The sequence below is a fragment of the Manis javanica genome, chromosome 13 (genome assembly GCF_040802235.1).
Source record: "Manis javanica isolate MJ-LG chromosome 13, MJ_LKY, whole genome shotgun sequence".
Taxonomy (NCBI): domain Eukaryota; kingdom Metazoa; phylum Chordata; class Mammalia; order Pholidota; family Manidae; genus Manis; species Manis javanica.
Window position 1 is genome coordinate 1,015,069 of NC_133168.1, and position 26,820 is coordinate 1,041,888.

General features: G+C 52.0%; 1 long non-coding RNA gene across 1 annotated transcript; it reads left to right on the forward strand.

The window, feature by feature from the left end:
* The first annotated feature begins 12,114 nt into the window (after window positions 1-12,114).
* Window positions 12,115-25,352, forward strand: LOC118971317 (uncharacterized). Its single transcript, XR_005059712.2, has 3 exons — window positions 12,115-13,698; window positions 15,944-15,981; window positions 16,308-25,352. It is a non-coding gene; the product is annotated as an uncharacterized lncRNA (long non-coding RNA).
* The last annotated feature ends 1,468 nt before the right edge of the window (window positions 25,353-26,820 follow it).

Below are 26,820 nucleotides of genomic sequence, written 5' to 3' on the forward strand. Positions count from 1 at the left end.
TTCATTTGGCCCTTTTTTTGGTGTTTGCGAGATTTTTGTTTGAACCAGGTTTCTTTGATGTTTCGTTTTTGTATGTGGCGCCCTCTAGTGCCCAGAACCTCTAGTCTCTGGAGCTGCTCAGCCCCTGGAGTGATGTCAGGGGTCGCAGGTGAGCGGTGCTGGTGCCTGGGGGGAGGAGAGAGCTGTTTCCTGGTTCCCGTCTGCAGTGCCCTCTCCAGTGTCAGAGCCGGTGGGCCTAGCACCCAGGTGTGAGCTAAGCCTCTGTGGTTTGTGTCTCTGGCTGTTGTGGGCGGGGCCTCCCTCTGCCTGGCCTGATGCCAGCGCAGTGACTGCTGGTTTGTGAGCCGGTGCTGGCAGGCCAGTAGGAAGGCACAGCAGGCTGCGTGTCACAGTGGGGGCCACGGAGCTGAGCAGGAAGCCAGGGGGATGGAGCGCCTGAAGCTCCTCAAAGTTCCCAGTGTGCTTGGCAGAGTGCCCCAGACAATCTCGTCCAGCTCTCCCTTCTCCCATGCAGCAAGCTCCGTGCAAACCCCGCCCCTTCTGCAGCCCTCTTGCTGCTAGGAAGCCTCTCTGACCGCCCGCCTTTCCTTTGTCCCAGAGCAGCCAGATGTGGATCCGCGTCCTCCACAAATGACTGGAATCTCAGTCTCTCCAAGTATTCCTCCTCTATTAGCTTTCCAACCCCACTCATCTCCAGAGCACCGTGCAATGTAGGTTCGTGCCCCCAGAGCAGACCTCCAGGGCTGGGTGTTCAGCAGTCCCAGGCTTCCACCCGCTCCCCGCTCTGTTTCTCTCCCTCCTGCCGGTGAGCTGGGGTGGGGGCGGGGCCTGGGTCCCGCCAGATCACGGCTCTGGTACGTGACCCTGTTCCATGAGGTCTGCCCTGTCCTCCCGGTGTGTGCAGTCTGGTGCGGCCTTCTTTCCTGTTGCTCTTTTAGGATTAGTTGCATTAACTATATTTTCATAATATAATGTGGTTTGGGGAGGAGTCCTCTGTCTCACCTCTCACACCACCATTTTGAATCACTCTTTTGGGTTTCAAGTTTTAAAAGATAACCAAGGTACTAACGTCTCACTTTCCCTCTCCGGACTTGGGTGTATGAGCTGGAACTGTGGCGGCCAACTAAGGGCCACGAGGGAGCCAGCCACGGGCCCGTGCTGAGCTGGGGACCTCTGAGGAGGTGCAGCATCCAGAGCGCTGCACCGAGGCCCTGCTCTTACCAGCCCTAGACCCGCCCCATCCCTGCAATTCTCCTCTGGGAACTTATAAATGTCCTTACCCGAAGAATCATTTTCATTAAAAAAAAATCTGCAGTTGCAATCATACAGATATGGGGGCCTAACTAGTGAAAACCTTCCTGCCACTGGCTTCCCGAGCACTCAAAGGTCTGTGTTTGGGGAATGTTAATTGTTAAAAGGCAGTAGCTTCACACAGATAGCGTGTCACCCACCATTATTGCCAGGATCTGCAATCTTTATATTTAAACGACTGACTCTAATAGTCCCATCTTTAGTCTTTCTACATTAGAAAATTAAATATTTATTCCTTAGCAACAACTGCAGGCTATGGTGATAAATAGTCATCAAAGTGCAGTAACGATGAAATCCGTAACCAACGTGAAATCCTCCGAGCCTCCGAGGAAGCGGTCTGGCCAACGGCCCAGTGTCTGGTCGCAGGTGCCCCGATCTGTGTGCATGAGTCCTCGCGGTGTACGAAGCTCGGGGCGTGGTTTCCCCTCCTCCGTCCTCCAGTCATCCTCTTTCCAGGAAGCTCTCCTAATTCTGGCAGCCCCCTACGCACGCTTTCTGGAGAATTCTTCTGGGTGCCCTCTCTGAACCATGTCCTCTGACAGCTGATCATGAACACCGATACTGTCTCTTACCAGTTAATGTTTCAGCGGGGCCCTGGGGACAGCAGCACAGAGGAAGCAGAAGTAATACGAATATTGCGAAAGTCAGCGGTTCCCACACTGTCAGGTACAGTCACCCCATTTTATAAGAAATATTTTTGTAACACTCTTTATCTGGCAATGAATGCACAGATAAGGTAACTGGCCTATACTCGTGATTTCTAAAGATATGAATACAATGTCCCAGCTGTATAAAGAGAGAAAAGGGAAGTAACTCATGCCAGAGTGCCGCGGACTTCAGTAGCCGTGTTCATGCACTAGAAGCCACCGTGGCTTAGGAAACGCAGGTGATGCGAAGTGTCGGCCACGTGCCTGGGCCGTGGTGCGGGCAGTGGCGGGACCTCCTGAAATGCTGAACAATCTCTGGTAAAATTAAAAACAAAATGGAAGTGCGACTGCGACCTGACTTACATGTAGTCTTGTTCCTAGCAATTCAGTATACATTAAAAGTACCCCCAAAATGCTTTTTGTTTATGTGTAAAGTGAGTTTGGTTGTAGGTACAAATACTTACAAACTGGTTTTTCACCTAATGAATGACAGAAAGGCTATTTGAAAGTTGCAAGGGGCATAGGACGGTTCTGTGCTGTGGGCACGGTCCTGGACACTCTAGTGTGGCCAGCAGGTCAGCCGTCCAACCATTGCATAACCCTCACGTCCCCACGAATTTCTGAAAAGCCCTCTGGGGTGTTCTGGTTCTAGAGAGATCCACTGAGCTACGCCAAGGCCTGCCTGGGATGGGTTATTACAGACAAGCCGAGTTGACGCTCAGCTTTAAAGGCCCTGAGAGCCTGAGGTGAACCCCGCGTGCCGGTTCGCTGGTTCCCAGGGAGCGCTGCAGACCAGGCGGAAGGCAGCTGGAAGCTGGGGGCGCAGGGTGGCAGCCTCATCCCCAGGCGCTCCCGTCCAGCCCGTCTGCCAGGCGAGCCCCACCCACGCTTCCTGTCTGGGGGTGTGTGTCCCGTGGCTCTGGTGTTTTGTCCAGGTGTGTGATCTCTGGGAGAGGCTGCATTGGCCCCTCGCTCCACCATCCAGGTGTGACTGGCCTGGTGGTTCTTTCCAGTAGTTTCTACTTTGCTATCAAGACTGTGTATATTGAGTCTTTGTCATCAAAATTTCCATGAATTCTTTGAATGTATTTTATATAATAGCTGCTTTGAACTGTTCGCTTAACTAACTTCTGGGCCCAAGCAGAGTCAGTGAACTCGGTCGATCACTCAAATTGGAATCTCACATCTCAGTGTTCAGTCAGCATATCCCCTGCCTGTGGTCAGAACTGCAGGGCACCACGTCTACATAGGCAGCTGTTTTATGATTCCTGAGAAATCCCTGTCCAAGGATAGAAGGCCGTGGACTCACTCATCAGCTCCACGCAGTGGGCTTGCGCTGAGCGGTGAGGGCTCTGGGCGAGTGAGGCGAGAACCACAGGGGTGTCCTGGCTCAGGGGTCGGGGCCTCGGCAGAGGCGCCACCCAGAGGAAGAAGGTGCCTGGCTGGCCTGTCCGCCTCTTGCAGGGGGCCCGTAGGGTGGGCATAGCGGGCCCGCATGCAGGACCTGGGGACTGGGAGACCATAGGATTCTCTGGCTTCAAGCTCAAGAGGCCGATTCCTACGATCCATTTCTACTCAGAACACTTCTGACCCCAAATGTTCTCCAGTGCCCTGCAGACACCAACTGGCTGTCCTATTACTTACTGCAATTCTGAGTCTAACCCCACAGTTCAAGGACTTGGTCCCCAGGCTGCCCCCACCTAGGGCCAGCTGTGTGCCCGGCCTCTTATACTTCCGACTGACCGGCTGTTAATCAGAGGTTCCCATGACCCCCTCCTTGGGTTTGAAAATTTGCAAGAAAAGCTCACATCTCAGGAAGACAGCTTACTTCATTATAGTAAGTGTGGAGGGAAGCAGGCAGTTTGCCGTCCTCTGATAAAGGATTCAGCGCAGGGACAGCCTAAGGGAAGGGACTCCCAGGGAAGGGGTTGGTGGGGGGGAGGGACGGCCCCCTGGGGCCCCCTGTCTTCTCAATCGTGTGGCCCTCTGGCACCTTCACGTGCGCCCAAGCTTGGCAGCTCTCCAGGCCCTGTCCTTCAGTGGTTTTATGGAGGTTCCATTGTGTGGACATGATCCGTTGAATCAGGGGCCTTGGCGAGGGACTCGCTGTCCACCCTCCCCTCCCTTCCCTGGAGGCTGGGGAACGGGGCTGAAATCATGCCCTGTCTTTCTGGTGACCTGCCCCCTTCCATCTGAAGCCATCCAGGGGCCCCATCACCTCATTAGCAAATCTCACTCTTAGCACTCCGGAGACACCGAGGGTCTTAGAAGCTTTAATGCAGGAACTGAGGACTAAAACCAAATATGATAACAGAAGAGCACCCCATCGCTCTGAAAATCACAAGGGCATTAGGTGCTCTGTGCCTGGCACCGGGAACGAAGACCAAATGTGCGTCACTACATCGCAGAATCACACTGCTGTGTTGTCTTGCGGTCAGATGCCCCGGGAGCCTGTGTGGGTCAGCAGAACTCAGCCCCTCAGTCAGGGCCCTGCCTCCCGACTGCTGGGTCTGTGTCCCTCCCAGCCTTGGCCTCTCCTCTCCGCTCCTGTCGTGGCTGAACCGCCCTGAGCCCAGCTGACAACCGGACTTAGACGTTGGATGTGTTCCGTTGGGGCCAGGGAGGCCTCTGGGCCCAGGAGCTGCCAATTGGTATTTCCTCTTTGATCCAACGACAGTTTAACCCTCGTGGAAATATGACTCCCACACTTCTTCCCATTCCCAGGGGAGCCCACGTGTGCCTCCAGGGACAGGCGATCTCCCTGGTGGACGGCGGGCCCTGGCGTGTGCACGCGGCTCTGGCTGGGCGGACCGGGGCCCCTGCTCCCTCAGGCGGCCGCGTGCGCCCTGTTTGGGCTCTCTCTCTAAGATGCTAAGCTTTGCCCTGAGGGCCGCAGCACCCGTGGGGCTGGAACAACGGGGAGACGAGTGAGACACGGGCAGCGTCAGGCAAAGGTGTCCCTGGTCAGCATTACTGTCTTCCCCTATCTTTTCACGGCAGGAGCTGTATTTCCTGGGCAACTCCTATAATATCCAGACTAGGGCCTGGTTCCCAGCTGCTGCTCAGTAAATATTTGTTAGGGGAAGTATCTGCTGCTGTTCATTTGTTGTTGGTGACTTTTACGCTATGCTTGGTGCAGTCTTAGGGGTTCTGAGAAGGTGCCCAAGGGCCCCGGTGGGTCAGGGCAGGTGAGAGTTGATGAGGGTAGAAAGTGGGTGTTAGCTCTGCTAGCTTACATTTTAAATTGGTTTGGGAACAGTCTTTTCTTTTTTTAGAGAATGGATTTGGATTTAAAGTTTGAAAATAACCACCTTATGCTTTGTATAACTTAAGGAGGAATTTAATTTTTTAAATTTTATGAATGACATACATGTCTAAAGCTTCCTTCTCTAAGACATTAGACATTATAATCAAATTAAATTAAAAATTTAACTCATCCCCCAGTTTCACTAGCCGTATTTCAAGTCCTCCGCAGCTACCTGCGGCTTGCAGCTCCTGTTCTGGGCAGCACAGGTGTGAACATTTCCATTATTGTAGAGAATTCCGGCAGCACGGATCTATATTTTGTATTATTTAGATTGTAGGACTTAAATGACAAGTCACTGTGTTCTGTGGTGGAATACATTTATCGCCCAAAGAGTGAGTTGAGTTGGCCAGAGGCGTAAGTCTGGGCCTGCTGTTAACTTGCCACATGGCCCACACGGCTGGCTTGTTCCCGCGTCGGTGCTGGGGGCCTGGACCACACCAAAGGTTTCCATCTGTTTTACCTCTGGGGTCCCTTTGTTACTGTTCTCTTGTACCCACACCCATGTTTAAGATAAACTTTTATTAGGTAATAATTGGCTTACCCTCCCACTTTTGTTAACTGGCACTATTTATAGCTACCAACAAAAACCTCTGATGAGGGTAAGATTACCAGAATTCTTACATGGAGCTGACGTAGTTCCAGCCCCAAACTTAGAAATGGGGCATTGTGGTAAGCTTAGCCTTATCTCTGGTGATCATATAATGTCCATGTGGTATTTCTGAAATATTGAAAATAACTTGCTGATTGCTCCTCCCGGGCCCTGTCACTACTTTTTCCCACTCTTAGGGTTGAAGGAGCCCAGGTCAGAAGTCTCCTGACCACATGAGCTTTAAGATTTCCTTGAGTTTTTAAAGGGATTCTAGATCAAAGGACATAATGGTCCCCAAAGTTCAATTTGGGAAATTAGAGATTCAGTTGAAAGAAGCCAAGCTATCAAATGCTGCACAAATCAAACTGAAAATCTAGAATAGACTGATGTTTCAGCATAAAAAATAGCATGTGTGGTGGGATTGCATTTAAAGTATCTATTGGGTGGGACTGATGGTTTTGGCCAAGTGAAGAGGTTGGAAAATGCTCACACCAAAAAAAAATGTGCACATATATATACATATAAAACTGGGCAAAATTTGTAAAAGAACAATTTCAGGGCTTTAGAAACCCACCAAAGGGAAACACCAAATAAAAAGCAGTTAGTGACGAAAAGCTGATAAAATTTTATGTAAAAATTAGAAGAGTCTGTGGTCTTCATGCCTGGAGTGGCCCCCTTCCCTGGGCCCTCAGCACACCAGCCTGGTGACTATGCCAGGGCAGTGCTGGCTGTGGGAGCTGGCAGCTGCACTGTCAGCAGGGCGGGTGTGACTTACGATGGAGGGTGAGGCCCACAGTCAGCAGTGCTGTCAGTAAAAGCTGCAGACCTATTAGGAATTAAATGGGAGAACCTGCAGCTCTGTTAGCCTGGGATTGCAGCCCAGGTCGGAGGGAGCAGCTGACCAGCAGAAATTTAATGGGGGCAGCCTAGAAAAGAGAGTGCCGTAGGAGGCCACATAGACTCTCTGGGCATCCTGGTTGCCCAGGAAACTGCATATATGCAGGGGGATGCCAGGAGAGCCTGGAAGAAAGTGAAAGGCACACTTGAAAACTGGACTTTGAACTCATTCCCTGACCCACCCACAAATCCATCAGCAGAGGGTGGATCTTATCAGCTTAAGGTGTTTGAGCACAACTTCTGCACAGTCACTGGCTGACCACTGAACGATGCAGACAGAATAAAACAAGAATTAAAAGCAAAAAACTGAGGAGATACATCAGTTCCACACACTGCAGGAGCCACAGATTCTGCACATTAAGTCCAGGCAAGTTAATTAAAAATAACAATAATAATCACTTCAGGAAAAGAAACCAGAGTCCAGAGTTACTACAGTATAATATCTAAAATGTCAAGTTTTCAACAAAGATTGTAAGACATGAGAAGAAACAGAAAATCAGATTTATATCCTAAAAAATGTACGACCTATACCCAGAGTAAAAAGCAAACAATAGAGATTGATTCTGAGTGGGCCCAGATATTAGAGGGAATTAACAAAGATTTCAAAGCTGTTATCATAAATACATTCGAAGAACTAAAGGAAACCATGCTTAAGAATTAAAGGGCAGTGTAAAGACAATGACACAACAAACAGAGAACCTCAACAAAGAAACAGACATTATCAAAAAGACTCTAATGGAAATTTTGAGTTGAAGTATATGCCAGAAAAATTTAAAGCCACTAGAGGAGGTCACAGAAAAAGAGCCAGCAAACTTGAATATAGGTCGTTAGAAATAATTCAGTCTGAAGAACAGAGAAGAGAAAGAAAGAAAAACAGAGCCTTGGAGACTGGTGGGACCAAGAATACCAACATACGTGTAAGTGGGGTCCCAGGAGGCTCAAAGAGAACATGGCAGAAAATATTTCACAACATAATAGCAGAAAATTTCTCAAGTTTTATGAAAACATTGACCTACAGATCCCAGAAGCTCAACAAACCCTGAGCAACATAAATAAAAAGAGACTCACATGAGACACATTGTGGGCAAAAAAAGGGAGAATCTTGGAGCCTGTGGGAGACAGCGACGCATCGCGCACAGGAGAGCATTTTGATCAAATGCCAATTGCTCATCAGAAACCAGAGAGCCCCAAAGATAGTAGAATGACATTCAACTTGCTGAAAGAAAAAAGAAAAGTTCTCAACCAGCAATTCTATATGCAATAAAGCTACCCTTTAATAATGGAAATGAAATATATTCCCAGATGAAAACAGAATTTGTTGCTAGGTGACCCTCCTTACAAGAAATAAGAGAGGAAGTTCAGGTTCAGAGGAAGCTGCCATGTGGTAACTGGGATCTGGGCAGAAATGAAGCTTTTCCTGGTGATGGTGCTGAAAGTGGGTATAAAGAGGCCCCAGCCCCTCCCAAGGCCGAGGCAGAGGCCGTGGGGCCAAGACAGTGGGGCTGGAGGCCACGGCGGCCATGGGAAGGAGGCCCACGGGTCGCCTGCCTTCCCATGGCCCAAGACCCATGGTGGCGGGCAGCCCGGAGCTCTTGGAGGGCAGGGCACCTAGAGGGACAGGCTTGGCTCCTGCCCGCCACCAGGCCCCCGACCCCCGAGCCCACTGTGAAGATGGCAGATGGCAACATAGCTGTGTTCACCCCGGGGTCAGGTCCACTGAGCCCCTGGCCACACAGGCAGTGACGCCGGCATGGCCGAGGTCCACCCCTGGTCGGCCCGAGGGAGGGGCAGGTGCGTGTCCGACTGGCTCCCGATCACAGTCTGGGTGCTGCCACTGCTGGCAGCACTGGGGCCATCTACACAGTCCGGCCACTAACGCTAAACACATGTTTTCATTCAAAAAAGAAAAAAGGAATGAAGTACACAGTAAATGATAAATTTAAAAGACTATAAATGTATTTCTTTTCTTTAAAAACTGTTATATTCTGTAAAGCCATAACACTCATTTTGTGCTTATAATACCTGTATGTATAATTATTATAATAATAACATTAAGGAAGGAGGGAATGGAATTGTGTTGGGGCCAAGTTGCTGTACTTTACTGGAGTTAAGTCAGTATTAACTTGAAATAGGTTGTGACAATGTAAGAAGTATGTTTTAATCCTTAGGGCAGTCATTAATAAAACAAATTTTTAAAATAGTTTGCACACTGTCAATAGAATAAAGATGACACACTGAAAATATTTGCTTAACACAAAAGAGACAGTACAAAAGCAACGGCCCTCAGAGGCACCAGTCAGGCTGCAGGGGCACGATGGGGTGTGGGCAGTGCCACTCAAGTGCCATAAAAGCAGTGTTTGGAACAGTTTTTCCTCAGTTGGATGTAAGATGTATTTTGCTCTCCCTGATGACCCAATTTCACTTCCCCACTTTTATCTATGTGAAAATTTTCCACTTGAAGATTCTGCTTAATTTAACTGTCTCTGAAAATTTACAAGTTCATAAAAGAAGTGAAAATAATTACCGCAGTAAATACAGAGGGCTGACTTTTTACCTCTGCAAGGTTTTTTTGTGCATCCATGTGTGTTTGCCTGGGCGACCCTTGACCTGGCGCCCCCTCCTCTGGGGGCCTGGCCGGCTCTGGCCCCCTGCAGATGCAGAGGCGCACAGTGGGGTGGAGAAGTGCACCTGAGTGGCTCAGACCCTCGCCGGAGCTCGGAACCGAGCAGCGATCGCAAGTACCTCCAGGCATCCATGCTGCATGCACAGCACAAGGACAAGGTCCCCTCCTCTGTGTGGCCCAGAGCCTCTGCCAGCCTCTAGGGCACAGTGCCCGGAGCCACGTGGTCCAGCGGTGAAAGGCCCCATTGTGATGGCTGGTCAACAAGCAAAGCAAAGCTCACCCCGTGCCCAAAGCTGGACCATCCTGGCTTCTTACGTGCTGAGAAGGGTGTGTTCAGCATTATATTACACTAAATGGGGAGGGTAGGTTCCCTTAAAAGTATCTGAAACAAAGGAAACTAGATACGTATCTGCTCAGTGTCCCAAATTAGAGGCTTTTGAAATGAGCTGAGAAATGGGCTTGTTGCTTTCATTGCTTCCTTCCTTCTGCCCCCACCTGCTCTCTGGCACCGTCCACCTCTCCAAAACCTCCTTTCCTAGTGACCCCGGGCTTCTGCTGGGGCCTCTCACCCTGCTGTGTGGATGAAAAAGCAAAATAGACCATTGTAAGTGCTCTGAAAACATGGACAAAAACTTGGAAAAGTTTCTGATGCAGAATCCCAGCTGGGTTTGAAGCAGTTCTCAGGTGAACAGTGCAGTGAGCTGAACACGTATTAAAAGCGCAGCATTAAGAGCTGAGTGCTTGACACTCAAGCACATTGTCTTTCAGAGATGGGCATCTGAGCGCAAAACCAAGATCTTAGCTCTGCCCGGGTGCGCCAGGGAACCTGTCTGCTCCTGGTTTCCTTCTCTGGAAAATCCGTTCACCCAGATCACCTTCGGGCCTCCTTGGGCAGTCTTCGGGGTCTGGGCCCAAATCCCAGCTCTGCCATCCGCATCTTCCTGGTTCTGAGATTCCGTGATGTCCTCCAGTTCTTCTAGGAGACCGACGTGGTAGAGGACACCAGATGGAACAGGAGCCTCTCGTTACCAACGGGCCGATGTCATGGGAGGCACAAAACATGGTGACGTAGGAATGAAGAAGACAGTGCGACACTGAGAGCAACTAACTGCTTACCTTTGACACACGGACTCTTGGTTTGAAGTTCCCTAAGCTCCTTCTTTTCTCCTGGGAGCTCACTTCTTTCAAATCAACTTCTGCCGGAAGGCAGTGAATCTGGCCCGGCTCAGGGTTCGTCCTCCACTTAGGCAGGTCCCTTGTTCCGCCTGTTTCTTCACTGGCAAGTGGTAGGTATGGGTTTAAGTGCTTTCTAAAGTCCTTGTGGCAAGGAATCCCAGGAAATGCACAGTAAAACCATAGTTCTGAAAGAAGTAAAAAACGAGCAGAGTAACTGGACCAACGATTGGCATACCCTGAGACACGGGCAGTGTGCCACAGTGACCCCTGAGAGTGGGGACCCAAGTGAGGCGGGTCTGTGACTGCCCACAGCTTACTACCTGGGGAGAATCCCAGGCCCCAGGTGAGGGAAGAGGAAAGGGAGTGGAACCCGCAGTATCTCTGAGGAGAGGAGACGGAGCTGGGGTCCCCGAAGGTCAGTGAGGCTAGAATTCACAGAGTAGAATACTGGAGGGAAGGGAGTTGCACAGATAGAATTCTGGAGTTCTACCAGAGTGTCCCCTCCAAGGCTTCAGCTGAGTACCGATCAGCACGCGAGGCCAGGCAAAGAACCACCCAAGAAGATCGGAGAGAGCAAGCCCCGGAGTCCGCACAGCACAGGGAGGGGCCCCCGTCCCACCAGCGAGAGCTGAAAACCTTGTAGTTCATGGGGCGTTGAGTAGAGGACCCGGGAGGGTGTTGTCTCAGTAATGAGGCCCAAGGAGCCTCGGACTAAAGGCTGCTCTGGTCTGTCCCACAAAGCTTAAAAACAAGTCTTGAAAGGATCAAACAATTTCCAAGTACCTGCATTGTGTCCCAGAACAATACTCAAGAATATTTTAAAATAAGAGAATATCCACCACTCAACAGAGTAAAATTCAAGCAAGAGAAACATGAAGGAAGTTATGCAAAGGCACATGATAGTCAGATTGCTCAAAACCAGCGATAAAAAGAGAATCCTGAAGGAGTCAGAGAAAAAAGTTGTGTTACAAACAGTGGAACAAAGATAAGGATGCCTGCGGGGTTCTTGTCAGAAACAAAGCAAGTGACCAGATACAGGAACAATAATCCTCTTTGAAATATGAAAGGAAAACACCTTCAACCTAGAATTCTATACCAGCAAAAACGTCTTTCAAAAGTGAACGCAAAAGGAAGACTTTTTCAGTATAAAACATATAACATATATAAACAAAAGGGATTGATTCCAGCAGTGCTGAACTACCACAAATGTAGACGGGATGCGATGCCGCTACACGTAGGGACAGAGGACTCCGGACATGGAACTGTATTCAGTTTAAATATGTAACAAGGTGCCGAGTGGGGCGCTTTCTGTTGCCCTGGACTTGGCTACTGGGAGTCGCGTGAGAACAGAACCACCGAAGCCACCAGCCCCCACCTCCTGCCTCAAGAGACTGAGGAGGGAGAGAAGTGGGCCTGAGGGTCAGTGGGGTGTGGCGGGGGTGAGGGGAGGCGGTCCTCCGCTTCCTGGGGGGCTGGGAAATGGAGGTAGCTGTGCTTCTCCCTAGTGAAGGGGCTCCAAGAATGTCGTTCATGAGGATCCGGGAGGAAAGGCGTTGTTCAAGTGGATTTTTAACCAGGCAAAGGATGTGCTGACTTAGGCACCATCAGGAGCAGAGAGTGCTGGGGGGCGGGAAGGCAGAGAAGGGGTGCCAGGGGCGGTCCTGGCCGTGTCCAGGCTGGCAGTGAGGTCCCCGTGGTTCAAGTGCTTGTTGCTTAGAAAGAGTTGGCTCTGTGCTCCCCTACCCGTCAGGTGGATCTAGACCCTTCGGTGACGGGAGCTGAAGGGTATGGAGGGGCTGGGCCTGGATTACAGAGTCTCTGCCCTGCAGGTGCCCTAAAGGACGCCCAGGGAGCGCCCAGGGGAGGCCAGCTTCGGATGCCTGCCCGCCTCCCTGCGTGTCAGCTTCCTGAACAGGTGCGCTTGGCCCGGGCCTCAGACCCGCCCGCCACGGGGAAGGGCGAGGGCCCCGTCTGCCGGCCCCGCGGCCCCCTCGGCCTCTCCCGCTGGGAGTGGGGGCAAGGGGGCTCGAAGATGAAAGTCGGGCTCTGTCCTGGGGACACTGGGAATGCCCTGAGAATGTCTATCACACGACCGTAGTGAGGCGCTCCTCGCATACAGCAGGGGAAAATACGGCAAAACACAGTCCGTGAAATACAGTGTCGGAGTCATACTTAAGGAATGACTGGAAAGAATATTAAAAATATATAATTAGGAATATAATATAAGTAGGAATATAAAGGGACACAGATCTGAAGGGCAGACATTAGCTTATTTCATATTACAGAGCTTTTCTTTTCTTCAAAGAAAAATCCCTCATGTGCCTTACGAACAAGAACAAAAGGATTCTAAATGGACAGCCTAATCTTTTCCACCCCAATTTGCAATGTTATAAATAATTTTATGATTAATGAGAGCATTTCCAGTGCCAGGTTCTGAGGTGATGCTCTTCACACTTTGTTATTTTTAACCCCCACTGTGACTCTGCCAGCTGAGTGACCCCACTTTACAGATGAGGCTGGGGGGCTACTCGCCCTCACAGAGCAGCTCCTGCGGGGCCCGGGGCCCAGGCTGCGCGCAGAGTGTCCCTCGGCTAAGGAAACACCAGCCCCTAGGCTCCGGTTCGGCGAATTCCTGGGGCTTCTAGTTTCAGAGCGTTTTTGCACCTTCCGCAGCTGTGGCCCAGGGCTTTTGAACATCTCAGCGGCTGCAGGGACCGAAGTAGCTAAATGGACAAAGGATCCGAGAAAGAATCTGAAAGTTCGAATACTGTGTATTCAGAAAGAGGCACTACTTCAGATCAAAGGATTCCTGAATAGGTTTTCCAGAAGAACTTGTTTTGTCCGTCCGGCTGGGGAGGTGTGTGTGCGGGCCCCACGGAAGCGCCCTGCTGCCCCGGGGGGAGCCAAGGGCCGGGGAACTGAGACACACAGAAGTGGGCGCGCGGTGGAGCACCCGCGGCCGACCCTCTTTGTTCCTCCGACATTTCTTTTCATCTCTGCAGCACATCTCTGGCATCGCCCGGGTCCCTGGGGTGCCCACTCATCGGGTTCCAGGCCTGAAGCGGCGGCTGTGCTCCCCTCTCATCGGCGGCCAGAGCCCCCTTTCCGTTCCAACATCAGAGCAGGGAGCCGATGCTCTCCCTGACGGGTGAGTGGCCCAGAGAATGTCTGGGTCTCCACAGATGGTGGTTTGGGTCTAAGCTGGCGAATTCCATGAACAAAGCTGTTGCCCCGTCAGATAAGAATAATCTGGGGAGTGTTTTCTGTTTGGTGCAGGACGTAAGAGGTGGGTGATTCCACTCTGGGATCTGGCAGCTTCTCTTCAGTCAGTATCTCTTACGTTGTTCACTCACTGTTAACAGAAAGAAAAGGGGTCTTTGAGAGGATGATGAAACCCGTGTTCTGAATGGGGAGAGCTGAGGAAGGACAGCGTGGGGCGGGTCCACGGGACAGGCAGGCAGTTCTGTGTGGCCCGAGCAAAGAGGCCGTGGCGGCCAGGGGCGGCTCAGGCAGGTTCTGGGGCTCGGATCCCCACGCGGCGGGAGCTGCCCAGGGCTCTGGACAGGGCAGATCGGAACTGTGCTTCCGGGGGAACTGCTCGTTACGTGTGGAACAGAAGGCAGAACGGAGCGTGGCTGCAGGGAGACCCGAGAGGGGGGCGCCCCAGCCTGCTGGGGGGGACGGGAGGCACACAGAGGCTCAGTCCCGGTGGGGGGCTGCTGCGGAGCCAGAAGGTACGGTCAGCACGGACGCAAAGGCAAGGATGGTGCCGAGGCTCCCGCCCGGGCCGAGGGAGGGTGGCAGTGCCATGCGCAGATGTGGGGAGCACGTGCTGGAAGCGCAAGTTTGAGAGAAGGGGCCCTGGGTCCCCTTTTGGACCCGTGGAGTTTGAGGTGGCAATGCGACAGGCAGATGGAGACGCTCAGAAGCAGGGGCACCCGAGGCTCAGAGGCTTCAGCTGTCAACGTGGCTTCCAGGCCAGGCTCAGCTCGAATGGCTCGCCCGCATGAGGAGTTGGTTGAAGCCATAGCCCTGGACGAGAATATGAGAGGTTTCCAAGGAACAGTCAGAACTCCGGGGAGACGGGCAGGTCCTTGAAGAATTCTGATTTGGGGAATGGGGAAAAGTGGCTAGAGAAACAGTCCACGCAGGAGAGAGCAAGGGGGTGGGAAGCCGAGGGCAGGGTTTCAATGCGAGCGTGGTCCATGTGTCTCCTTTGGTGAAGGGCTCAGAAGGTGGGGGGCGGGAGCGGGTGAGCCCTGAGACGCCTGTCATAGGACAGCACCAGTCGTGCACTGTAGGTCACAGCCCATCGCAAAGCATGGAAAAGTAAGTGCCTATAATTGATGCAAAAATGGTTAAAATGGCAATTTTTATGTCATCTTTTCCACAAAACCAACTAAGTGGAGAAAAAGGTGAACATTTAAAAAGTCGTATCGCTCTCTCCACTTCTCTCGTAATAAATTGCTCTAAAGAGTAAATGGGGAAGAAGTCAGGTGGCAGGTCAGAAACGAGGTACAAATACCTGCCTGTGTAGAGAAGCCCCGTAGCTGAGCGAAGGAGCGGCAGGTGGGTGGCACAGGTTTGGAGGGCACTGGGGCGGGAGAATGTATTTTTCTTTTGAGGAGGCAGCTTGAGTGTGTTTCTGGATAGATTGTGGGGATCCAGAGAGAGGGGGAGACTGAAGAAGGGGGGTGCGCTGTGGGCTGAATGGTGGTGTCCAGACAGATGAGCCCACATCCTAACGCCTGGAACCGTGAGGGTGGCCGTGTTTGGACAGAAAGTCTTCGCAGATATAATTAAAGGATCCTGAGATGAGGTCATCTGGATTATCCAGTGGACCTGAAATCCAGTGACAAATGCCTGTGTAACAAAAGGCAGGAGAGAAGACGCAGAACAGGACACCATGTGCGGACAGACCGAGAGGACAGGGGGGCAGCCACAGGCCCCGGAGTGGGCGCTGGAGGCCCAGGGCCGAGGTCCCCCCATGGCCCTGGAGGCAGCAGGGCCCTGCCAACTCCCGGCCCCAGACGGCAGGTGCGGGACTACAGGAGGGCACGTTTCTGACGTTTTCAGCCACCGTGTTTGTGGTTACCTGTTATAGCCTCCAGGAAACAGTGCAGGGGCTGCGGGGGGTGCATTTGGCCCTGGTCTGAGGTCCTGAAATAGGCCTGGGGCTGCTTCCAGGCGTCCAGCATTCTGTTCCAGCCCTGGGTGCTAGTTCCTAGTTCAGGAAGGTGCTCGGTTCCTAACTCACAGCTGTTAGGCCCAAGCAAGCAGAGCAGGAATCATTTCCCTGCTGTCCATTTCTCCTTTCTCTTTCCCACTTAATTTTAGAAAATCAACAAAGATTTCAGTACTGACATCTTTCTCTTTCATTTTCTTTCTTTTAGGCTGTGACAGTGAAGCCAGCACGGTCCCCAGCGGCCAGGTGACGAGGGTGGCCGGGCTGGGCAGCAGGTGGCCGGGGGGCTCTGGGGAGGCCTGGAGGCCCGCTCGTCCCTCGTAGCGCAGTGCACCTCCGGTGCTGACTTAGACCGTCCGGTCCTTCCGGATGCAGCGACGGAGAGGGGTGGCGCCTCACTGGGAGGCTCTCAGCGGCCAGGGACAGAGGACTGACGGGAGCCCGGGGCACAGAGCCCCCATCTTCCATCCTCACCATGCCGGGGTGCCGAGTGGAGGGGGTGCCTGGCCGGGTCCTCTCCCTGTGGGAGCCGAGGGTCTGTCTCGAGCTGACACACTGCCCTCCCGTCCCAGGAGCCGTCTGTCACCGGGAGCTTCTGGGGCTTGAGGAGAGGACCTCGGTGGCAGAGCTGGGGAGGCAGCATCATCCGAAGCCACCCCTGTTCTGTGGCACCAGCAGCTGGTGGTCACGAAGTGGCCAAGGGACAGGCAGGAACCTTGGCTCTGCCCCAAGGTGGTGATGCCTGGCCTCTCCAGCTGGTGGTGCCTCCCCATATCCCCTTTTCCCCCCCTCATCGCCCCTCTCCTTCCTTGCATCCCCCCATCCACGTCGGTGTGCTTGCTTCTGTGCGTTCTTTCCTTCGTACGTCTGTTCAGAAAAGCATGCGTCATGACCCGCCACGTGCCAGGCCCAGAATCTGAGACGAGGGAAACCATCCCCACGGGTGTGGGCATGCAGGCGTCTCCTGCCGACTCTTCCAGGTCCACCCCCGGCCCTGCCCCACCCACAGGCCCACCGCCCCCAGCTCCTGGTGGCCTCCGCCCGTGGAGGACCCCCGAGGAGAGCAGGGCTTGGCAGTGGGGTGCTGGCTTCCCTGCTCGTGCTGTGTGGTGGCCTGGGGGGCTGTGCCACGGGGCCTGGTAGGCGGCCCCTCCCACAGGGCTTTTCCCTCTGGGTCTGGGATCTGTGGGTTCCTCTCGGTCCTCAGGCGCCCTGCTGTCACTAGCCCCACCTGCTCACCAGCTGTCTGGTGGCTGCCGCACACCCTGCCCACAGCCTTGCACGCAGTCCCTTCAGTCAGTGTCCGAGCCAGCCATGTGTCCCCTGCCGGCACCCTGACTTCCCAGGGAGAAGCTGGAAGACGGAAGCTGGTGAAGCATGTGGGTAAAAGTGCAGTATTTCCGCAATCTCTCCTGGCCTTAGTGCGTCTCCGTATCAGTGGGTGTGTCCGAGGGGTGGAGGGAAGTCCATCTCCGTATCAACAGGTGATTACAAGGGTCGGGAGGCGAGGGTGTATCTGCACCAGAGAGGCTGGGTGGGGCCTGTTTAGGTGACCAGGTTGCTAAAGGCACAGGCGAGCAGAGCAGATGACTGCTTTCTCCCACTTTATTTCTCCCTTTGATTTTGGCTTCAGAGGTGATTTGCCCTGGGCTGGGAACTTATTCCCCCCACCCCCCACCCGAGTCACAAGCGCCTGAGGCGGCATGGAGGACGGCCTGGCGGTGCGGCCCCTGCCACAAGGGCCCTGTGCCACCGTGGGGCTCAACAACCTCTTCTGTGTTTCCCACCATAAAAGAAAACTTCAGTCCTCCTTAACTCGGCCCCTATTCCACTGTCCTTCCCATGGGGACTTTTCACCAGTGCGAGACTCCCGAAGTGATTAAGGACATGAGAAGCCAGGCTTTACCGGGGTGCTTCTGGCTAAGACGTCTGAGTCTGGGCCCCAGGCGGGCTCGGCGGTGCTGTGGGGCTGCGGCCCTGATGTGGGGCACGGCTGGGGTGGGACTGTCTTCTTTCACTGGCAGAGGGAAGCGTGCTGTCAGCAGGTGCCGCCACCCTGGGACGGCCGTCCCGACCACAGCAGGCTCCCCTTCCTCCGGGAGAACGATGCGGCCGAACGCGGGCAGCCGCCTTGAAGAGGGGTCACGCTCGTCGGTCCCAAGTGTTCTGAGTGCTCGGCCGCCCTGACATGGCTCCCAGCGCTGCTGCAAAGCGGAATTCCATGTCCAGAGGGGCCGCCTGGCCTCCATCCAAGAGGTTCAGTGTTCGAGGAGCCTGTGGGATCCCCGGCGACCTCTGGGGTGAGTGTGGGAGCCGGATTCCGAGGGGTCATGCTGTCCGTCATGTTCTAGCACCCTGCCGAACGGGAGTCTAACGGAAACAGAAGATCGTTCAGCGAGAGTAGATGAATCTAAACGGCAGACCTTTCTCAAGCCCCACTAGTGTGTAGCCTTGATCCACAACTGGATTCAATTACAGCATGCAAAGAAAGGCATTTTCTCATAAAACCGGCCTGTTTTTGAGCTGGCTCCAGGCGGGGCGGCCATGACAAAGACAAGCTTGTGCGTCCTTTCTGGCTGTTCATCTTTCCAAGCTCCTCCACTGCTACCGCCAGGCCCCGCACCGCTTGGACCAGTTACGTGGAGGCCAGTTTACTCTTCTGGGCTTTCGGCCTTTGTGTCCGGTGCTGATGGTAGAGGAGCAGCCAGTGCCCCACACGGCCGTGGAGCTGAGCAGCTGCATGCCTGACCTGTGGCTGTGCTGTGCCTGGTGCCCCTGGGGCAGACAGGTGAGGAAGGCCAGTGTCTTGGGAAGGGGCCTGAGACAGATTGCTGGGGACTTGAGAGCAGCCTTGTGGACTCAAGCCCAGGGGTCACCGTTCTCAAACACCCATGACTGCACCTGACTTACCAACAGCGTCCTGCGGGCCGTGTGCTGCCCTATCCTAACAGTTTACGTGCACTGACTCACTCACTCCTGACAGTCCTCTGAAGTAGGTATCAGCATATCCCCACTTCACAGGAGGGGAAGTCGAGGCGCAGAGACGTGATGCGATTTGCCCCAAGGTGCACAATCAGTGCGCGACTCAGAGCCCAGGCTCGTGGTCACTGCACTGTCCAGGGGCAGGCTGCAGAAATTTTACAGCCATGATTAGCACTTATTTAACTACTACACATACTTACAGTATCCTGCTTGTTATTTTTCTTGATACATGTATTTGTCTTGAAAGACATATTTGTGTTGTTATACATATGTTTGGGATCATAAGACGGGGGAGACCCATTCAGTCCACCTACCTTGGGGTAGAACAGAAATGATGAGTAGGTGAAGCCAGTGGTCTTTTGTAAGAGATACTGCATATGCAAGGAAGCTATGACTGGACTTGCTTGGCCACCTGGTCAGCAGCTCCCCTGTGATCTCGGCTCTCTGACCAGAAAATCTGGGGCTTCCAGCCTGGAGTGAACATGTGCACAACCATCCGCCTACTTCACCGCGACAGTCCAATTCGTTCCCTCTCAGCTCCAGATTCACCATTCCCTCCCCGTTCTGCAGTAGTGGACCTGGGCCCTATTAGCAGTTCTCCTTTGCCAGCTGTGTGATGCTGAGCTTTGTCAGTGGGGGTCCTGGAGGGATGCTGGGAGAGGGGCTTCTTCCTGGCCCCAGGGGCCAGCTTCGCCAGGCTTCTGCAGGGCCCTGTGGTCAGCAGCAGAGCAGGGGTGCCCTCTGCGGGCAGCTTCCCTGGCACCTCACAGGAATGGCCCGTGCTGGAACCCCACAGGAGGCTCCACAGCAGGGCCAGAGACGGGGCACCTCCCCTCGGAGGGCTTCCCCGGCCGCCCACGGGGCAGCTTTGCTGGGAGCCCATCCACGGAGAGCTGGCTCATGGAGAGCTGGTTTCCATAGTCTCGCCAGGGTGCCCCGATGAGCTTGTCTCCAGTGAGGTCTGGATCTCAGCCCTGGGGGGGCGGCAGCTGCTTCCTGGGCGTTCTGCCTCGGCCCAAGGTGACAGCTGCTCTCCTCACCTCCTACTAGCTGATTCCTTGTTACTCCAGTTGTGTTAGGGATTCTTTACAGTTAACTTTCCTCGCAGAAATTACTGCGTGGTTTCTGTCTCCTGTTTGGACTCTGGCTATTTTTTGAGTCCACCATTTTAAACAAAGATGCATCTCCCTTTATATGAAAGCACATTAAGAATTCATGGAAGCAACCAAAACAACATAACACTTTTGTCATACATTTTACTAATAAACACTAATGACTAAATAATACATTTACTAATAAGTCAGGAGATTCTATATCCTCTTAATTTTGAGCTCTATCAGCATGAATCTTACACAACTGTGACCTTTGTGCATAACTGAGTCTATGTTCTACATTTATCAGTTTGACGTTTGTTTACATAAACAGTTGATGCAACCTCATGACCCACGTGTAGCCGCTGTCCCCAGTCTTGCGTCTGTTGCCAGTCACGGCAATATCATGGTCCATTCATTTCACACCGAAAGCTGGCGTAGCTCTTTCCCCACTGTTGGATTCTTGAGTTGGTTCCCTCTTTTCCATGTTACAGAAAGCACAGCTTCAAGGATCTTTGTTCAAGGTGCATCAGCTCCCCCTTTCCCCCCTCCTGCCTCCCCTTTTCTCAGCTCTTTGACTACTGGGCTCGGGCATTTTCCCACTGGTAGACAAGAATTACACGAAAAGGAAGGAGAAATACAGGCAGATCGTCTGCCAAGAAGGAAGAGGGCACTTTTCACCGAAGCCAAGGCTTCAAAAAGCATCAGGTCAGACTCCTGCCAGAATGGAGCCAGGCTCGGAGGCGCGACCACCAGCATCAGGTCGGACTCCTGCCAGAATGGAGCCAGGCTCGGAGGCGCGACCACCAGCATCTGGTCGGACTGGAGAACTAGGGGCTGTGAACAAAGCCGTGCCAGAGGCCAAGACCGTCCTTTTCTGAAGCTCTCCTGTAACTTGTGACTAATGCATTAGTCATACTGAGCACGTGGACGCTGCACAATATACACCAGAAAAACATTTGAGTTCTCGAGAACAGCCTCAAAATCAGACAATGCTTGGAGTAATTGAGAGTGGGAAGCGAACTGTGATCACTGCTCTCTGACATTTTCAACCGCCAATAACTCGATTGTTCCCTGCATTCCAGAGAGTCCGGGAACACGAAAAGCCCTCTTTGACACTCAGCTAAGTAAATGTTAACCTCACGATTAAATCTTTTTTTTCAACGAAAAGCATCCCTGGTATGACAGCCAGAAAGATGCTTCAGTGCGGCCCCCTTGGCGCTGCTGCGCGCGTTTACCGGCCGGTTCCGTGTGAACTCATTCTGAGGCGCTTTTGCCGTCCATGCGGCCCTGTTGCCTCCTGACCGCGCGGAGATCCTCCGCAGGGCCCCGTCGCCGTCGCTGTGTGAGGCTGGCAGCCCGTTTCTGTGGAGACGCCTGGCCTTTTCTCTGCGTGTTGCCGCTAAGATCTTTCTGAGCTCCGTATTCTGCGGTTTTAAGGTGTATCTGAGTGCAGGTCACAAAAACCCATCCTTTGCGGGGTGCGCTGTGCTTCCCTGTGCCCGTGGGCGCTCACCGCTTGCCAGTCTGGCGTCCTCGTGTCTCACCGCCAGGGCCTTTCCGCCCGCCCTCGCCTTCTCGGGGCTCCTGGTGCCCATCTGCCAACCCTCGTCCGAGCTTCCACGCCTCAGCCCCTCTCAGATTCTGCGCCGTGTTCTGGGGATTTCTTCAGACACCGGCTGACCGGCTCTCTCTCCAGCTGTGTTTGATTTACTGCTCAGTCCAGCCACTGAGTTCTTAATCTCAACAATTACAGTTTTCACTTCTAAGTGTTTCACTTGGCTCGCGTTCAGATGTGCCTGGTCATATTCCACGGTCTCCTGGTACTCGCACACACGTGTGATGCTGTCTTGGATTTCTTTAAATATTTTGTTTTGCATTTGATAATAACGGCACTGAAGTCCACAAAACGTGTGGTTTGTTTTAAATGTGCTGTTTGCCGTTTCTGGGCCCTCTTCCATACGGTGGCGTAGTTTCTTGCTGTTTGGCGATCTTTGATTCTGAACTCATTCTGCTCTATCTGTGGAGTCGCAAAGGCCTAAACTGGGTTGTTGACTCCAGAAGAGGTTTTCATTTCCTTCCTCCGTGACCTGGAGGCCTCAAGGGTCAGGGTTTAAAGGAGGAGACCTGAGCTCGGCTTTCGCACCTCACCAGGGGCCCAGGGCTTAGTGTTTTTGTCCTTCGCGTAGCACGTCTGCTTGCATCTCGGCTCCCTGCTCGTCTCTTTGGACTCTAGAGGTTCCTCTGCTATTTGCAAGCCCAGCAGTGCACATGAAGGGCCACGTTTATTCAGGATCTAATGACACTGCACAGGAGGGCCGTCAGAGGAGTGGTCCTGCCTTGACGCTGGGAATGCATGTCAAGTGTTCATAATATTCAGGGCATATGAACCCAGCATCAAGATACACACATACAGGAGGAGATCTGCCTCCACTTCAACATTCTGAGAAATGATACATAGTAAATAGAGAAAATTTCAAAGCTCTCTGTCTCTCTTCATATATATGTATGTGTCTATACAAATATGTTTACATGCATAGATATGCATCTGTGTATGTATATATTTATATATAATATAAAAGTTGTTGATGGGTGAAGATCTGACACCCAAAGTAGGTAAAAGATTTGCTTTCAGGCCTGAAGCTGGTACTCAGGGTGGAGTAAACACCACGGGCAGAGGTGCCAGCAGGGGTAAGTAAGGCCTTTTCTTTGAGTCTCTGTTTATAAACCAGGCTGTGTCTCATTGTTATTTTATTCCTCTGGCTTCATAATTATAAGACTTTGCTAGCAGTTTTTCATATGAATATCCCTTTTGGAAGTTCCCTCTAATTTCCTTATGTAAAAGACGGGTGCTCACTTGGGTCTCCTGGTCTTCTCAGGAGGCTTTCACTCCTGGACAGTGACTGGCGGTCCATGCGGTTGACCTCCTCGGTGAGCTCGTGGGCGAGGTGTGGAGATCAGACGGCATCACAGAGAGATGCACTTTGTCTCCGATTTCTGCTTGCAGAGCTGATGTTTTTCCTTTCAGCATCCACTCACCGAGGAGTGCTGGTTCGCTCTGTAACACGAAAGCCCCCGCTGACATGTGCACCCCTTCCCCCACAGCAAAATCTGTCCGGCTCCGGCTCCCTCTAGGTCTGTGGCCCTGGACTGAATTTTGTAGTTTTCTCTAGTCTTCAAAACAAAATGATCCGAAACAGGGCCTACTTCTGGGTCGGAAATGAGCTGTAGAAAATCTGGGCTCTGAACAAAAGCAACGTTTGAAAGAGTATGTCTTTTTTTAAATTGGCTTTCGCTCTAAAAAGCAAAGGCTGAAAAACAGCTGTTAGCTGTTTATACAGTATCTTTTATTTACGTGTTAGACAATAGCTGTTTTCTTCTCTACTTAAAAATGCACATTTTTTTCTCTGGCGACTGCAGGGACTGGTGGGTGCCTCCCTCTCCCTAGGTTTCTGGAGAAGATTAAGGGTTTTTTTCCTTTCTTTCTTCAGTTTCTGTTTTTTTTGGTCTTGGAAGTCAGACTTTGGTTTCTCAGAATAGATGCCTAAGTTTGGTACCAGGTCAGGTGACTCTGCAGGTCACTTTTTGGGCCAACTTGACACTGGTACACACACAAGATACTTTAGAGGACGTCTCTGTAGGTAGGTGCAAAGCATCTGTAGGTGTGTGGCCAGGTCACAGGAGCGGACCCTCGGTGTGGACCTAGCTGCCGTCTCCTGTTCCTGTGCCCTGAGTCGATGGTTGGTGTCCGCTGCTTGGAATCAGAAATAAGTCTTGCCACCTCCACGAACATACCATCTTTCACTGCCACCGAGCGAAGCCAGGTCAGAGGACTTGGGGATCTTGTCCACGAGCGAAACAGACCCACCTGCACAGGAGCCCAGCTGCGACATCCTCTCCCGCCCTCGCTTCAGTACCACGGCGATTCTTGTAAGACAACGATAACAACATCAAGTTACATTTATTTCAGGTTTTTTCTGGGATTTCATTCGCTCACAACCTGCTTCCTTTTAATCAGTTAACTTCTTTCAGGCCATCAGCTTGTATTGACTTACATGGGGGGGATGGAGTCTAGCCTGTGACTTTTAGGAGGACAGCATCTTGTCCCTTGCTAGGAATGGACGGTGCTTGGCACATCTCCCTGGGACCTCAGACATGCAGATCCCGCCTGACCAACACGGGGCCCCTCGTTCATTCATTCATTCATCAACCCATGGGCCGGGTGACTTCTAAAGCAGGTTCTAGGGCTTGGGAATTCTTACAGAGCGACATCCCAGAAGCGTTGCAAGCTTGTTGAAATAAAGGTTCATTGTCCCCTTCGCTGGGCCCCTCGGTATTTCGCATCTCGAGTGACAACCACCTCCAACCCCTGACAACCCTTAAAGGCTCTCCCGATCTTACCTTTTGTCATACATGATTAATTTTTGCTCTTATTTAATAAGGAACAAACACATCATGATTTTTTCTTTTATAAAAATTGGTTCAAATTAGATGATCAGAAAAACAGCTCTATGCGTGCGACTCGGAACCTTAGGTTTGTATGGCATTATTTCAAAGACAGGTGTTGTGTTAAATGGTATTTCCTCTTGGGAGATACAGGTTCTGGCCTATCAGAGACTCCGGGAAGTCCTGTAGGAGGGAAACTGAACGGAACGGAACGTTATTTCCCGAGACATCCTTCAGCTTCGCTCCCCGCATCCACTGGGGAGGCGCCGGCCCTGAGATCTGTCTGGGGGTCTGCGTTGTGGGAATCCTCGCGTTGCGCGGGGCGGCCCAGGATCAGGAGCCCCTGGGGACCCTGGTCTGGGCCGCAGGGTCCCGCTGCTCAGCTCTCCACCGCCCTCCCCAGCTCGCCTCGCTTTGGGGGCGACGCTCAGCTCGGGGGCAACGCCGGAGACGGGGGCAGCCCCACGCCACCCCGGGGCCTGAGCCGGAGGCGCTGATGCTCGCGGCTCCTCTTTGGTGGTGCATCTGCGGGGATGGGGACCGGGTCCCCGGTGGGCGCGGAGCGGCGGCCGCAGGGAGGCGCGCTTTGCCAAGGGGCAGCAGACGGCGGCCGGACGCTCGGGGGGCGCAGAGTCCCCGGCCCTCCGGTGTCGGGCGCAGCCCCGGGCGCAGGACCCCGCCGCTGCCTCGCCCTCCCCACCGAGAAAGTAAAACGCTCGGGACTGGCTGCGCGGCCACCTTTAGCTCCACGGCTGAGTCGCTTGTGCGCAGTGATGCGACGGCTGCCCCGCTACCGACCGACCCCCTGGGGTAGCAGGATGGGGCTGATCAAGTTTACAGGCTAATAATTTTTTTCTACTAATTTGCAAGGCTGTAATAAAACTAAGGGCTTGATGGTCTCCAGGAAACATAGTAAGAATTGGGAATGTACAGTAATTTGGAGCTAGAAGGCCCCGAAGGCCCTACAGGAAATGATTCCCAGAAAGGAGATAAATCACCCTATTAGGTAAGTTTGTGCTGAACCAATTATAGCCTGAGAAAAGATTTTCCAGAGGGAAATGCTGGAAGTTTTCTGCTTTCAATTATTCTTGCTTTAAGTAATAAAATTAGTTCAAGTATATATAAAAACAATGTTCAGAGAACAGTTACTGGGGCCCAAGGTACCCGTGGCGTCACCTTAGCCGAGGGCCGCGGACCGGTCCGGGGCGCACATGCACAGTCCCACTGCGCCCTCTGGTGGCAGAAGCGTCCCGACGCTTAGAATCCCTGTGACTAATTTACTTTATAATTGGAAGCTGGTTTATCCCCTTCTCCTCGTCCCCCATCCCCCTCCCTGGTGGTAACCGCTAGTCTGTTCTCTGTGTTTATACATCTATTTCTGTTTTGTTTGTCTATTTGTTTTGATCTTTAGGTTCCACATGTAAGTGAAATCATGGTGTCTGTCTTTGACTTTTTCACTGAGCATGATACCCTCCCTGTAGGTCCATCCATGCCGTGAATAGGGAGATTTCCTTTTTTTTTTTTATGGCTGAGTAATGCTCCATTGTATATATGGACCACATCTTCATCCATTCATCTACTGATGGACACTTAGGTTGCTTCCATATCTTGGCTACTGTAAATAACGCGGTGATAAACATAGGGGTGCATATAGTTTTTTGAATCAGGGGTTTTGTTTTCTTCAGGTAAATTCCCAGAAGTGGAATTGCTGGGTCGAATGGTATTTCTACTTTTAGTTTTTTGAGGAACCTCTGTACTGCTTTCCACAGTTTCCATTGCTGCACTAGTTTACATTCCCACCAATAGTGTAGGAGGGTCCCTTTTCGCCACACCCTTGTCAATATTTGTTGTTTCTTGTCTTATTGGTAGTGGCCATTCTGACTGGTGTGAGGTGATCTCTGTGGTTTGCATTTCCCTGATGATTAGTGATGTGGAGCATCTTTTCCTGCATCTGCGGCCATCTGTATGCCTTCTTTGGAAAAATGTCTAGTCAGGTCCTCTGCCCACTTTTTCATCAGTTTATTCATTTATTTATTTTGGTGTTGAGTTGTATGAGTTCTTTATGTATTTTGGATATTAGCCCCTGATTGATATATCATTCGTGAATATCTTCTCTCACACAGTAGGTACCTTTTCATTTTGTTGATGGTGTCCTTTGCTGTGCAGAAACTTTTTAGTTTAATGTGCTCCCCCTTTTCCCCGAAAAAAATGTTATCAGAACCTGTATTTTCATTCTCAATTTGGAAAATGTGGTCACTATAACAATGCTTTGAAATATCTTATATAATCTTTCTCCAGTGATTTTTAAAATTATTAGGTAATAATATCTCAACATTTAGAGCAGGGCATTATAAGTTCTGCATATCGTTTGAAATTTAATTTGAGCTAACCACTGGCTTCCTTTTGTGAAGGAATTATCTTAATTAATTCACTAACCACTTAATTAATTAATTCACTTAATTATCAGGGTTGATGAATCAAGTGTTTTATGTAACTGAATTTCTAGGTGATTGATCTACAGGTGTTATGAACACAGTACAACTACTCAGGACAAGGGGGCTTCGGC